The sequence below is a fragment of the Salmo salar genome, unplaced genomic scaffold (genome assembly GCF_965601325.2).
Source record: "Salmo salar unplaced genomic scaffold, fSalSal1 ptg000691l, whole genome shotgun sequence".
NCBI lineage: Eukaryota > Metazoa > Chordata > Actinopteri > Salmoniformes > Salmonidae > Salmo > Salmo salar.
In genome coordinates, this window is record NW_027675466.1 from 1,703,451 (window position 1) to 1,715,591 (window position 12,141).

At 42.7% G+C, this 12,141-nt stretch overlaps 1 pseudogene; it reads left to right on the plus strand.

Moving 5' to 3' along the window:
• Positions 1-692: 692 nt before the first annotated feature.
• Positions 693-10,338, plus strand: LOC145877147 (uncharacterized; annotated as a pseudogene).
• The last annotated feature ends 1,803 nt before the right edge of the window (positions 10,339-12,141 follow it).

Here is a 12,141-nt window from a genome sequence, read left to right on the forward strand (position 1 = left end):
AACTAGATACTCTGTTTGTCTTTGGCAGGAGAGAGACCAGACTCTGACAGCAGGAAGAGTTCCTCAGGGGAAACAGACCCAGAGACGCCTGACCAACACCACTGCTCCCACTGTGGAAAGAGTTTTAGGTGGTTAGGGAGCCTGAAAATGCATGAGAGAACACATACAGGAGAAAAGCCCTACCACTGTTCCCACTGTGGAAAGAATTTTACTCAGTTAGGATCCCTGGTTGGGCATGAGAGAACACACACGGGAGAGAAGCCTTACCACTGTTCCCACTGTGGAAAGAGTTTTAGGTGGTTATGGGTCCTGAAAAAGCATGAGAGAATACACACGGGAGAGAAACCTTATCACTGTTCTCACTGTGGAAACAGTTTTAGGTGGTTAGTGAGCCTGAAAACGCATGAGAGAATACACACAGGAGAAAAGCCTTTCCAATGTTCCCAGTGTGAAAAGAGTTTTAGGTGGTCGGGGAGCTTGAAAAAGCATGCGAGAAAACACACAGGAGAAAAGCCTTTCCAACATACTAATACACAGGAGGAGAAGACATACCACTGTTCTCATTGTGAAAAGACATTTTCCCAGTCAGAGGACCTGAAATCACACGAGAGAATAGAGAGGCTGTGTTCTGACTTGTGTTTCTGACTGAGAATTTGTCCACGGCCAGGATTCATAGGGCCAGGGTGTCCGCTATGGACGCCTGGAAAAAATCAGCAGTGGACATTTCTGAACGTTTATCCAACAGACCTGTACATCCATGAATGGATCTCTATAATGTGTAACTATTTCTGATGTATGTGTTGTGATGAATTGTTTAATAGATGTACTATGTTAGGTATATTTATCTGTGGTTTAATTTCAACAGATTTTACTGATGCTATTAGATTGCTGTGTGGGGGGAGTTTTATATATACAGTGCCTTCAGAAAGTATTCACACCCCTTGACTTGTCCCACATTTCGTTGTGTTACAGCCTAAATTTAAAAAATATTGTTATTTATTTTTATTTCACCTTTATTTAACCAGGTAGGCCAGTTGAGAACAAGTTCTCATTTACAATTGCGACCTGGCCAAGATAAAGCAAAGCAGTTCGACAACATACAACAACACAGAGTTACACATGGAGTAAAACAAACATACAGTAGAAAAAGAAGTCTATATACAATGTGAGCAAATGAGGTGAGATAAGGGAGGTAAGGCAACAAATGCCATGGTGGTGAAGTAAATACAATATAGCAAGTAAAACACTGGAATGGTAGATTTGTAGTGGAAGAAAGTGCAAAGTAGAAATAGAAATAATGGGGTGCAAAGGAGCAAAATAAATAAATTAATACATTCGGGGAAGCGGTAGTTGTTTGGGCTAAATTATAGATGGGCTATGTACAGGTGCAGTGATCTGTGAGCTGCTCTAACAGCTGGTGCTTAACCTGTTGGGGATAGGGGGCAGTATTTGCACGGCCGGACAAAAAACGTACCCGATTTAATCTGGTTACTACTCCTGCCTAGTAACTAGAATATGCATATAATTGTTTGATTTGGATAGAAAACACCCTAAAGTTTCTAAAACTGTTTGAATGGTGTCTGTGAGTATAACAGAACTCATTTGGCAGGCCAAAACCTGAGAAGATTCTGTACAGGAAGTACCCTGTCTGATCATTTCTTGGCCTTCTTGATCATCTCTATCCAAAACAGGGGATCTCTGCTGTTACGTGACACTTCCTACGGCTCCCATAGGCACTCAGAAGGCGGCAAAAAGCTGAATGGTGGCTTTGCAGGCCCTGGCTGAAAAACATTAGCGCATTTTGATAGTGGTCGATCAGAGAACAGAGACTGGAGGCGCGTGCACGAGGCGACCCCATGTTTTTATTATTTCGTCTTTGAACGAAAACAACGACTCCCGGTCGGAATATTATCGCTTTTTTACGAGAAAAATAGCATAAAAATTGATTTTAAACAGCGGTTGACATGCTTCGAAGTACGGTAATGGAATATTTAGAATTTTTTTGTCACGAAACGCGTCGGGCGTGTAACCCTTCGTCACCCTTGGATAGTGTCTTGAACGCACGAACAAAACGCCGCTATTTGGATATAACTATGGATTATTTTGAACCAAACCAACATTTGTTATTGAAGTAGAAGTCCTGGGAGTGCATTCTGACGAAGAACAGCAAAGGTAATCACATTTTTCTAATAGTAAATCTGAGTTTGGTGAGGGCCAAACTTGGTGGGTGTCAAAATAGCTAGCCCGTGACGGCGAGCTATCTACTCAGAATATTGCAAAATGTGCATTTGCCGAAAAGCTATTTTAAAATCGGACATAGCGATTGCATAAAGGAGTTTTGTATCTATAATTCTTAAAATAATTGTTATGTTTTTTGTGAACGTTTATCGTGAGTAATTTAGTAAATTCACCGGAAGTTTGCGGTGGGTATGCTAGTTCTGAACGTCACATGCTAATATAAAAAGCTGGTTTTTGATATAAATATGAACTTGATTGAACAAAACATGCATGTATTGTATAACATAATGTCCTAGGAGTGTCACCTGATGAAGATCATCAAAGGTTAGTGCTGCATTTAGCTGTGGTTTGGGTTCATGTGACATTATATGCTAGCTTGAAAAATGGGTGTCTAATTATTTCTGGCTGGGTACTCTGCTGACATAATCTAATGTTTTGCTTTCTTTGTAAAGCCTTTTTGAAATCGGACAGTGTGGTTAGATTAACGAGAGTCTTGTCTTTAAATTGGTGTAAAATAGTCATATGTTTGAGAAATTGAAGTAATAGCATTTCTAAGGTATTTGAATAACGCGCCACGGGATTCCAATGGCTGTTGAGTAGGTGGGATGATTTCGTCCCACATACCCTAGAGAGGTTAACGGGATTGGTTGGACAACAACCAGTGAGATAGCACGGCGCGAAATTCCCCCAAAAAATTTCTCAAAATTTAAATTCAAGTATTATACGCTATTTTAAAGATACTCTACTCGTTAATCCAACCACATTGTCCGATTTCAAAAAGGCTTTACGGTGAAAGCAAAACATTAGATTATTGTAGGATAGCACCTTAGCAACAAAAAAAAGCAATTTTCCAAAGACGGATAGCCATCACAAAACCAGATATACAGCTAAAATTAAGCACTAACCTTTGACAATCTTCATCAGATGACACTCCTAGGACATCATGTTACACAATACATGCATTTTTTGTTCGATCAAGTTCATATTTATATCCAAAAACCCAATTTTTACATTGGTGCATGACGTTCAGAAAATGTTTTCTCCCCATAACTATCGGTGAATGGGCACATTAATTTACAGAAGAACTCATAAACGTTGACAAAATGTATAACAATTTTGTGGTAGTGCTTTGCTGCAGGAGGGACTGGTGCACTTCACAAAATAGATGGCATCATGAGGGAGGAAAATCATGTGGATATATTGAAGCAACATCTCAAGACATCAGTCAGGAAGTTAAATCTTGGTCACAAATGGGTCTTCCAAATGGACAATGACCCCAAGCATACTTCCAAAGTTGAGGCAAAATGGCTTAAGGACAACAAAGTCAAGGTATTGGAGTGACCATCACAAAGTCCTGACCTCAACCCTATAGAAAATTTGTGGGCAGAACTGAAAAAGTGTGTGCGAGCTATAAGGCCTACATCCTGACTCAGTTACACCAGCTCTGTCAGGAGGAATGGGCCAAAATTCACCCAACTTATTGTGGGAAGCTTGTGGAAGGCTACCCAAAACGTTTGACCCAAGTTAAAAAATTTAAAGGCAATGCTACCAAATACTAATTGAATGTATTTCCTACTTCTCACCCACTGGGAATGTGATGAAAGAAATAAAACCTGAAATAAATAATTCTCTACTATTATTCTGACATTACACATTCTTAAAATAAAGTGGTGAACCTAACCTTGCTAAGTTTGGCAATATTTACTATGATTAAATGTCAGGAATTGTGAAAGATGTAGTTTAAATGTATTTGGCTAAGGTTTATGAAAACTTCCGACTTCAAATGTATATTGCAATATATTTCAATCTCTTTTTCCATTTTTAAATTAAATATTACTTCTGGCAACCCGCCTCACCCAATGTGATACGGATCTGCTATTTTTTTTAGACCTTATAGCTAGAACCTCCATCAGAAGCTAGCCATCAGAAGCTAACCAGCTAATTAGCTACTAGCTATTTAGTCCTTGTTAGCCACTGCTAGCGGACCATTACACCGGATAATCGCAGCTAGCTAGCTGCTACCGAGTGGCCCAGCCCATCTCCCGGCCTGCTCAGTGGACTCTATGATCACTCGGCTACACAGCTGATGCCTCCTGGACTCTTCACTAACACAACTAGAAGCCACTACATCACCGGATTCCTGCCGTAAGCTCTGGACCTTTGCACCGGAGTGGCTATAGTGGCTAACACCCTTGTCCCGAAGCTAGCACCAGTTAGCCTTGAGCCAGGTGCATCTCCCGGCTAGCAAACAAAATTACTCCAGCTACAATTCCTCTTTTGCCAATTGGCCTGGACCCTTTGTTGACATGGAGCCCCGACGATCCATCACGACTGGTCTGCCGACGTAATTCCGTCCGATGTGCCCTCAACTGGCCTTTGCCAGACGTCGGTGACGCCCTTGTCCCGAAGCTAGCACCAGTTAGCCTCAAGCCAGGCGCGTCTCCCGGCTAGCATAGTAACGACTACCTAACGGCTTCCCTGGTTCATATATTGCTGTTCACTGGACCCTATGATCACTTGGCTACATAGCTGATCCCTGCTGGACTGTTCATTAATCACGGTACTCTGTTTTGTTTATCTGTCGTCCCCAGCCTCGAACTCAGGCCCTGTGTGTAGTTAACTGACCCTCTCTGCCCATTCATCGACACTTTACCTGTTGTTGTTGTCTTAGCTGATTAACTGTTGTCTTACCCGTTGTTGTCTTAGCTAGCTATCCCAATCAACACCTGTGATTGCTTTATGCCTCGCTTTGTCTCTCTAATGTCAATATGCCTTGTATACTGTTGTTTAGGGTAGTTATCATTGTTTTATTTTACTGCGGAGCCCCTAGTCCCACTCAACATGCCTCAGAGAGCTCTTTTGTCCGACCTCCCACACATGCGGTGACCTCACCTAGCATAACTGGTGCCTCCAGAGATGCAACCTCTCTTATCATCACTCAACGCCTAGGTTTACCTCCACTGTACCCGCACCCTACCATACCCCTGTCTGTACATTATGCCTTGAATCTATCCTACCACACCCAGAATTCTGCTCCTTTTATTCTCTGTTCACAACGCATTAGATGACCAGTTCAGATAGCCTTTAGCCGTACCCTCATCCTACTCCTCTGTTCCTCGGGTGATGTAGAGGTTAACCCAGGCCCTGTGTGTCCCCAGGCGCTCTCATTTGTTGACTTCTGTAACCGTAGAAGCCTTGTTTTCATGCATGTTAACATCAGAAGCCTCCTCCCTAAGTTTGTTTTACTCACTGCTTTAGCACACTCCACCAACCTTGATGTCTTTGCCGTGTCTGAATCCTGGCTTTGGAAGGCCACCAAAAATTCTGAAATTTCCATCCCCAGCTACAACATTTTCCGTCAAGATAGAACTGCCAAAGGGGGAGGAGTTGCAATCTACTGCAGAGATGGCCTGCAGAGTTCTATCATACTTTCCAGGTCTATGCCCAAACAGTTCGAGCTTCTAATTAAAAAAATTAGCTCCCAGCTGTACCCAGCTGTACCCTGGACACCATATGTGAATTGATTGCCCCCCATCTATCTTCAGCATTCGTTCTGTTAGGTGACCTAAACTGGCATATCCTTAACACCCCTGGCCATCCTACAATCCAAGCTAGATGCCCTCAATCTCACACAGATAATCAAAGAACCTACCAGGTACAACCCTAAATCCATAAACATGGGCACCCTCATAGATATTATCCTGACGAACTTGCCCTCCAAATACACCTCTGCTGTTTTCAGTCAGGATCTCAGCGATTACTGCCTCATTGGCTGCATCCGTTATGGGTTTGCAGTCAAACGACCACCCCTCATCACTGTCAAACGCTCCCTAAAACACTTCTGCAAGCAGGCCTTCCTAATCAACCTGGCCCTGGTCTCCTGGAAGGATATTGACCTCATCCCGTCAGTAGAGGATGCCTGCTTGTTCTTTAATTATAATTTCCTCACCACCTTAAATAAGCATGCCCCTTTCAAAAAATGTAGAACTAAGAACAGATATAGCCCTTGGTTCACTCCAGACCTGACTGCCACTCGACCAGCACAAAAACATCCTGTGGCGTACTGCACTAACAGCTCCCCACCCCCCACAGCTACTTCCCCAAGCCTCCCCTGCTTCTCCTTCACCCAAATTCAGATAGCTGATGTTCTGAAAGAGTTGCAAAACTTGGACCCGTACAAATCAGCTGGGCTTGACAATCTGGACCCTCTCTTTCTAAAATTATCCGCCGCCATTGTGGCAACCCCTATTACTAGTCTTTTCAACCTCTCTTTCGTATCGTCCGAGATTCATAAAGATTGGAACGCTTCCGCGGTCATCCCCCTCTTCAAAGGGGGTGACACTCTAGACCCAAACTGTTACTGACCTATATCCATCCTGCCCTGCCTTTCTAAAGTCTTCGAAAGTCAAGTTAACAAACAGATCACTGACCATTTTGAATCCCACCGTACCTTCTCCGCTGTGCAATCCAGTTTCCGAGCTAGTCACAGGTGCACCTCAGCCACGCTCAAGGTACTAAATGATATCATAACCGCCATCGATAAAAGACAGTACTGTGCAGCCGTCTTCATCAACCTGGTTAAGGCTTTCGACTCTGTCATTCACCGTATTCTTATCGGCAGACTCAATAGCCTTGGTTTCTCAAATGATTGACTCCCCTGGTTCACCAGCTACTTCTCAGACAGAGTTCAGTGTGTCAAATTGGAGGGCCTGTTGTCCGGACCTCTGGCAGTCTCTATGGGAGTACCACAGGGTTCAATTCTCGAACCGACTCTTTTCTCTGTATATACCAATGATGTTGCTCTTGCTGCGGGTGATTCTTTGATCAACCTCTACGCAGAAGACACCATTCTGTTTACATCTGGCCCATTCTGTTTACACTGTGTTTGCAAACCTCCAAACGAGCTTCAATGCCATACAACACTCCTTCCATGGCCTCCAACTGCTCTTAAACGCTAGTAGAACTAAATGTATGCTCTTCAACCGATCGCTGCCTGCACCCGCCCGTCCAGCATCACTACTCTGGACGTTTCTGACTTAGAATATGTGGACAACTATAAATACCTAGGTGTCTTGCTAGACTGTAAACTCTCCTTCCAGGCTAATATTAAGCATTTCCAATCCAAAATGTAATCTAGAATCGGCTTCCTATTTCGCAACAAAGCCTCTTTCACTCACGCTGCCAAACATACCCTCGTAAAACTGACTATCCTACCGATCCTTGACTTTGGCGATGTCATTTTCAAAATAGCCTCCAACACTCTACTCAGCAAACTGGATGCAGTCTATCACAGTGCCATCCGTTTTGTCACCAAAGCCCCATATACCACCCACCACTGGGACCTGTATGCTCTCGTTGGCTGGCCCTCGCTTCATATTCGTCGCCAAACCCACTGGCTCCAGGTCATCTATAAGACTTTGCTAGACCGCCTTAACTCAGCTCACTGGTCACCATAGCAACACCCACCCATAGCACGCGCTCCAGAAGGTATATCTCACTGGTCATCCCCAAAGCCAACACCTACTTTGGCTGACTTTCCTTCCAGTTCTCTGCTGCCAATCACTGGAACGAATTGCAAAAATTTCTGAAGTTGGAGACTTATATCTCCCTCACTAACTTTAAGCATCAGCTATCTGAGCAGCTTACCGATCGCTGCAGCTGTACACAGTCCATCTGTAAATAGCCCATCCAACTGCCTACCTCATTCCCATGTTTTTATTTACTTTCTCTGCTCTTTTGCACACCAGTATTTCTACTTGCACATCATCATCTGCACATCCATCACTTCAGTGTTAAATTGTAATTACTTCGCTACTATGGCCTATTTATTGCTTTTCCTCTGTACTCCAGATTTTTCTATTGTGTTATTGACTGTTCGTTTGTTTATCCAACGTGTAACTCTGTTGTTTTTTTGTCGCACTGCTTTGCTTTATCTTGGCCAGGTCGCAGTTGTAAATGAGAACTTGTTCTCGACTGGCCTACCTGGTTAAATAAAGGTGAAATAAAAAATAAAATCTTAACTTTATTGACAACACCCAAATGGATACTGTCATTAACACGGTTCTTCAATAATTACACACAATTCATAATACTGTAGCAAATATTATATTAAACAGGACATTCAAACGAGCCTTACAATTATAATCCAAAGTAGTGTGAAATGTACTCATAAGCAACCTGGAAATGGAGGCTACTCCCCTGAATTTCCCCCATTCACTTTCAGAATACATTGTGAAAAACTAAAATCTTTGCTCACCATTTTTGCTCCAGGCGGATATACTACATCCATAACTAGTGGTTTCCTCATTACCAGATATACTACATCCATAACTAGTGGTTTCCTCATTAGCAGATATACTACATCCATAACTAGTGGTTTCCTCATTACCAGATATACTACATCCATAACTATTGGTTTCCTCATTAGCAGGGAGGAGTTTCTGCAATCAAATTGCCCTCGTGCTGCAATTTTAGCAAACACAGAAAGGGGCCTATATTGGAGACCAAAAGTCGTCTGGCACACTGCTTAGAGTTTCAACAACATGAATAACTTATTTCTAGCCTACAATCATCGATGTTACTACTAATGTGAAAACAAGACAAAATATGACTGTTCTTGCTCATTTTAAGACATTTGTCAAATAATTTTTACATTCATTACAGACGTTCACCTCATCAGGCATTAAAATTCATCAGAGAACACACACAGGAGAGAAACCTTACAGCTGTGATCAATGTGGGAAGAGTTTTACTTCATCTGGCTCTCTGAATCTACACCAGAGAACACACACAGGAGAGAAACCTTATAGCTGTGATCAATGTGGGAAGAGTTTTGGTCAATCTTGCCATCTGACTCAACACCAGAGAATACACACAGGAGAGAAACCTTATAGCTGTGATCAATGTGGGAAGAGTTTTGGCCAATCTTGCCATCTGACTCAACACCAGAGAATACACACAGGAGAGAAACCTTATAGCTGTGATCAATGTGGGAAGAGTTTTGGTCAATCTAGAGAGCTGACAGTGCACCAGAGAATACACACAGGAGAGAAACCATATAGCTGTGGTCAATGTGGGAAGAGTTTTGGTCATTCTGGACAGCTGACAGTGCACCAGAGAACACACACAGGAGCGAAACCTTACAGCTGTGATCAATGTGGGATGAGTTATACTACATCTGGCTCTCTGAATCTACACCAGAGAACACACACAGGAGAGAAATCTTATATCTGTGATCAATGTGGGAAGAGTTTTGGTCGATCTTGCCATCTGACTCAACACCAGAGAATACACACAGGAGAGAAATCTTACAGCTGTGATCAGTGTGGGAATAGTTTTACTACATCTGGCTCTCTGACTTTACACCGGAGAATACACACAGGAGAGAAACCTTATAGCTGTAATCAATGTGGGAAGAGTTTTACTACATCTAGCCAGCTGACTTTACACCAGAGAATACACACAGGAGAGAAACCTTATAGCTGTGGTCAATGTGGGAAGAGTTTTGGTCAATCTAGCCAGCTGACATTACACCAGAGAACACACACAGGAGAGAAACCTTATAGTTGTGGTCAATGTGGGAAGAGTTTTTGTCAATCTGGCAATCTGACAGTGCACCAGAGAACACACACAGGGGAGTAATCTTATAGCTGTGATCAATGTGGGAAGAGTTTTGGTCAATCTAGCCAGCTGACATTACACCAGAGAACACACTGTATTGTATATATACAATAAATGTATTGGAGATGAGTTTTGTTTGGGCTCGTTCCAAGGGGACGAGAGTTCCAGAAGCTAGTGAGTTTTAGGATTCTATAGAAAGAGAAAGGATAAAAAAGTATGATTGTATATTATTATTTAGAAATACGTGTAGCCAGTAGACACCATGTTTATATTGTAGAAGGTGAAGCTTTGTAGATGATTACGTGAAATGGAAGTTGTAGAGATACTCTGAATGATCGGCTATGAAAAGCCAACTGACATTTACTCCTGAGGTGCTGACCTGTTGCACCCTCGACAACCACTGTGATTATTATTATTTGACCCTGCTGGTCATCTATGAACATTTGAACATCTTGGCCATGTTCAGTTATAATCTCCACCCGGCACAGCCAGAAGAGGACTGGCCACCCCTCATAGCGTGGTTTCTTCCTTGGTTTTGGCCTTTCTAGGGAGTTTTTCCTAGCCACCGTGCTTCTACGCCTGCATTGCTTGCTGTTTGGGGTTTTAGGCTGGGTTTCTGTACAGCACATTGAGATATCAGCTGATGTAAGAAGGGCTTTATAAATACATTTGATTGATTGATTGTACAACTGAATACATTCAACTGAAATGTGTCTTGGGTGCACTGATTGGTGTCACCTCGTTAGTCAGTATGTGTTACACCTGTGCTGGCTTGTCCATCTCGTTAGTGGGAAGGTGTTTCACCTGAGCTGGTCCAGGTTCTATTTAAGAGTGTCTGGCCCAGTGCTCCAGTTGTCTTGATACATGTGGAGAGTCAACACCTTTAGTTGCTCCACCTTTTTGGTTTGCTTCCTGTCTTTAAGTTTGGTGTGGGTTTTTCTTTTGTTTGCCTCTTCTTGGGCAGATTTAGTGGGTCTCATGGTGGGTGTCTTTTAGGTCCCAGTTGTTGTTACTAGTCAACTTCCAGTGGACACCCCCATAGTGTCTTTCAGAGCCCCTCCTAAAAACAAGTTATATTTTGGGTTGGATATTGCATCATATTGTTGATATTTTAATCAATGGCATTTCCTTACAATGCTCATTAGTCTTTCAGTTGTTATTATTGTTTTTTATCCTCATATTTGTGTACTAAATATTTCAGTTTAATTTTCATAGTTTTTTCCTGTGAAGCCATTGTGTTGCATCCATGTCTGACATGTGCTGTATAAATAACTATTGAATGAACCCAATGACTGACCAAGCAACAGACTCTTGGTCCGAAAAACGGTATCAATCCAACTTTTCCAGCCTGCTGAAGGCGTGGTGGAGTGGTAAACACCACCCCCGGCTCTACCAGGGGCTTGAGGTGGTCTCCCATAGCTCTGCTTATGTCATGTTCTGTGGCCTTGCTGTTCCATTTCTGACTGCCCCTTGTCATGACGTTGGCCTCTTTGAGTACAGGGAGGACAGTTGACCCCCTCCCCCCTTACACCATCCCCCAACCTACCTTACCCCACCCAGGCCCTGTGTGAAAGGGTTGTAAAAACTCTGAGGAGAATCTCTTGCCACATGGCCCATAGAGAGACACAGGAAATTCTTCCAACTCACAGAATTGGGGAGCCAAGCGACATTTGTGTTCTGGAGAAGGTATGGAAGATTGGTGAAGAATCCAGCTACGAACTGGTCCGCTTGGTACAATTTTGTGATACTCAGAAGAGACAACATAGCCATATTACCATAAAACTGTTTATATAATAGCCTCAGCGATGAGACTTGCATCCACATGGTTGTATAGAATGTATTAATAAGGATAAAGCTTTTGTAATACATTGAGATGCTATGTACTGATGTTAATGTGATAGAATTGTATTCCTGTACCAAGCTTAACTCAGTCATCGGCACACCCCCCAGGGACACAGACAGGACCAGGCGTCATGTGACAAGCTGTTCTATGTCACTATAAAACCCACCCTGATTTACTTTTCTCCAGACCAGGCCTCCACTCCATTGTGAGTTGGCCAATAGGTTTGACCATCCAAGTACTCTACTGAAAGTGAACTATACCACGTGGTTAACTTTTAGACTATCGAGACCAACAGAATAAGAACAAGTCTTTGATATTAATTAATAGTCTGCAGCTAGAAATTATATCATTGAACGCGAAGACCGACGAAACATCTATTCTATGACGACATTAATGAATGTCGCTTTGAAAGATCCATTCTAACCGAGAGAGACAAAACT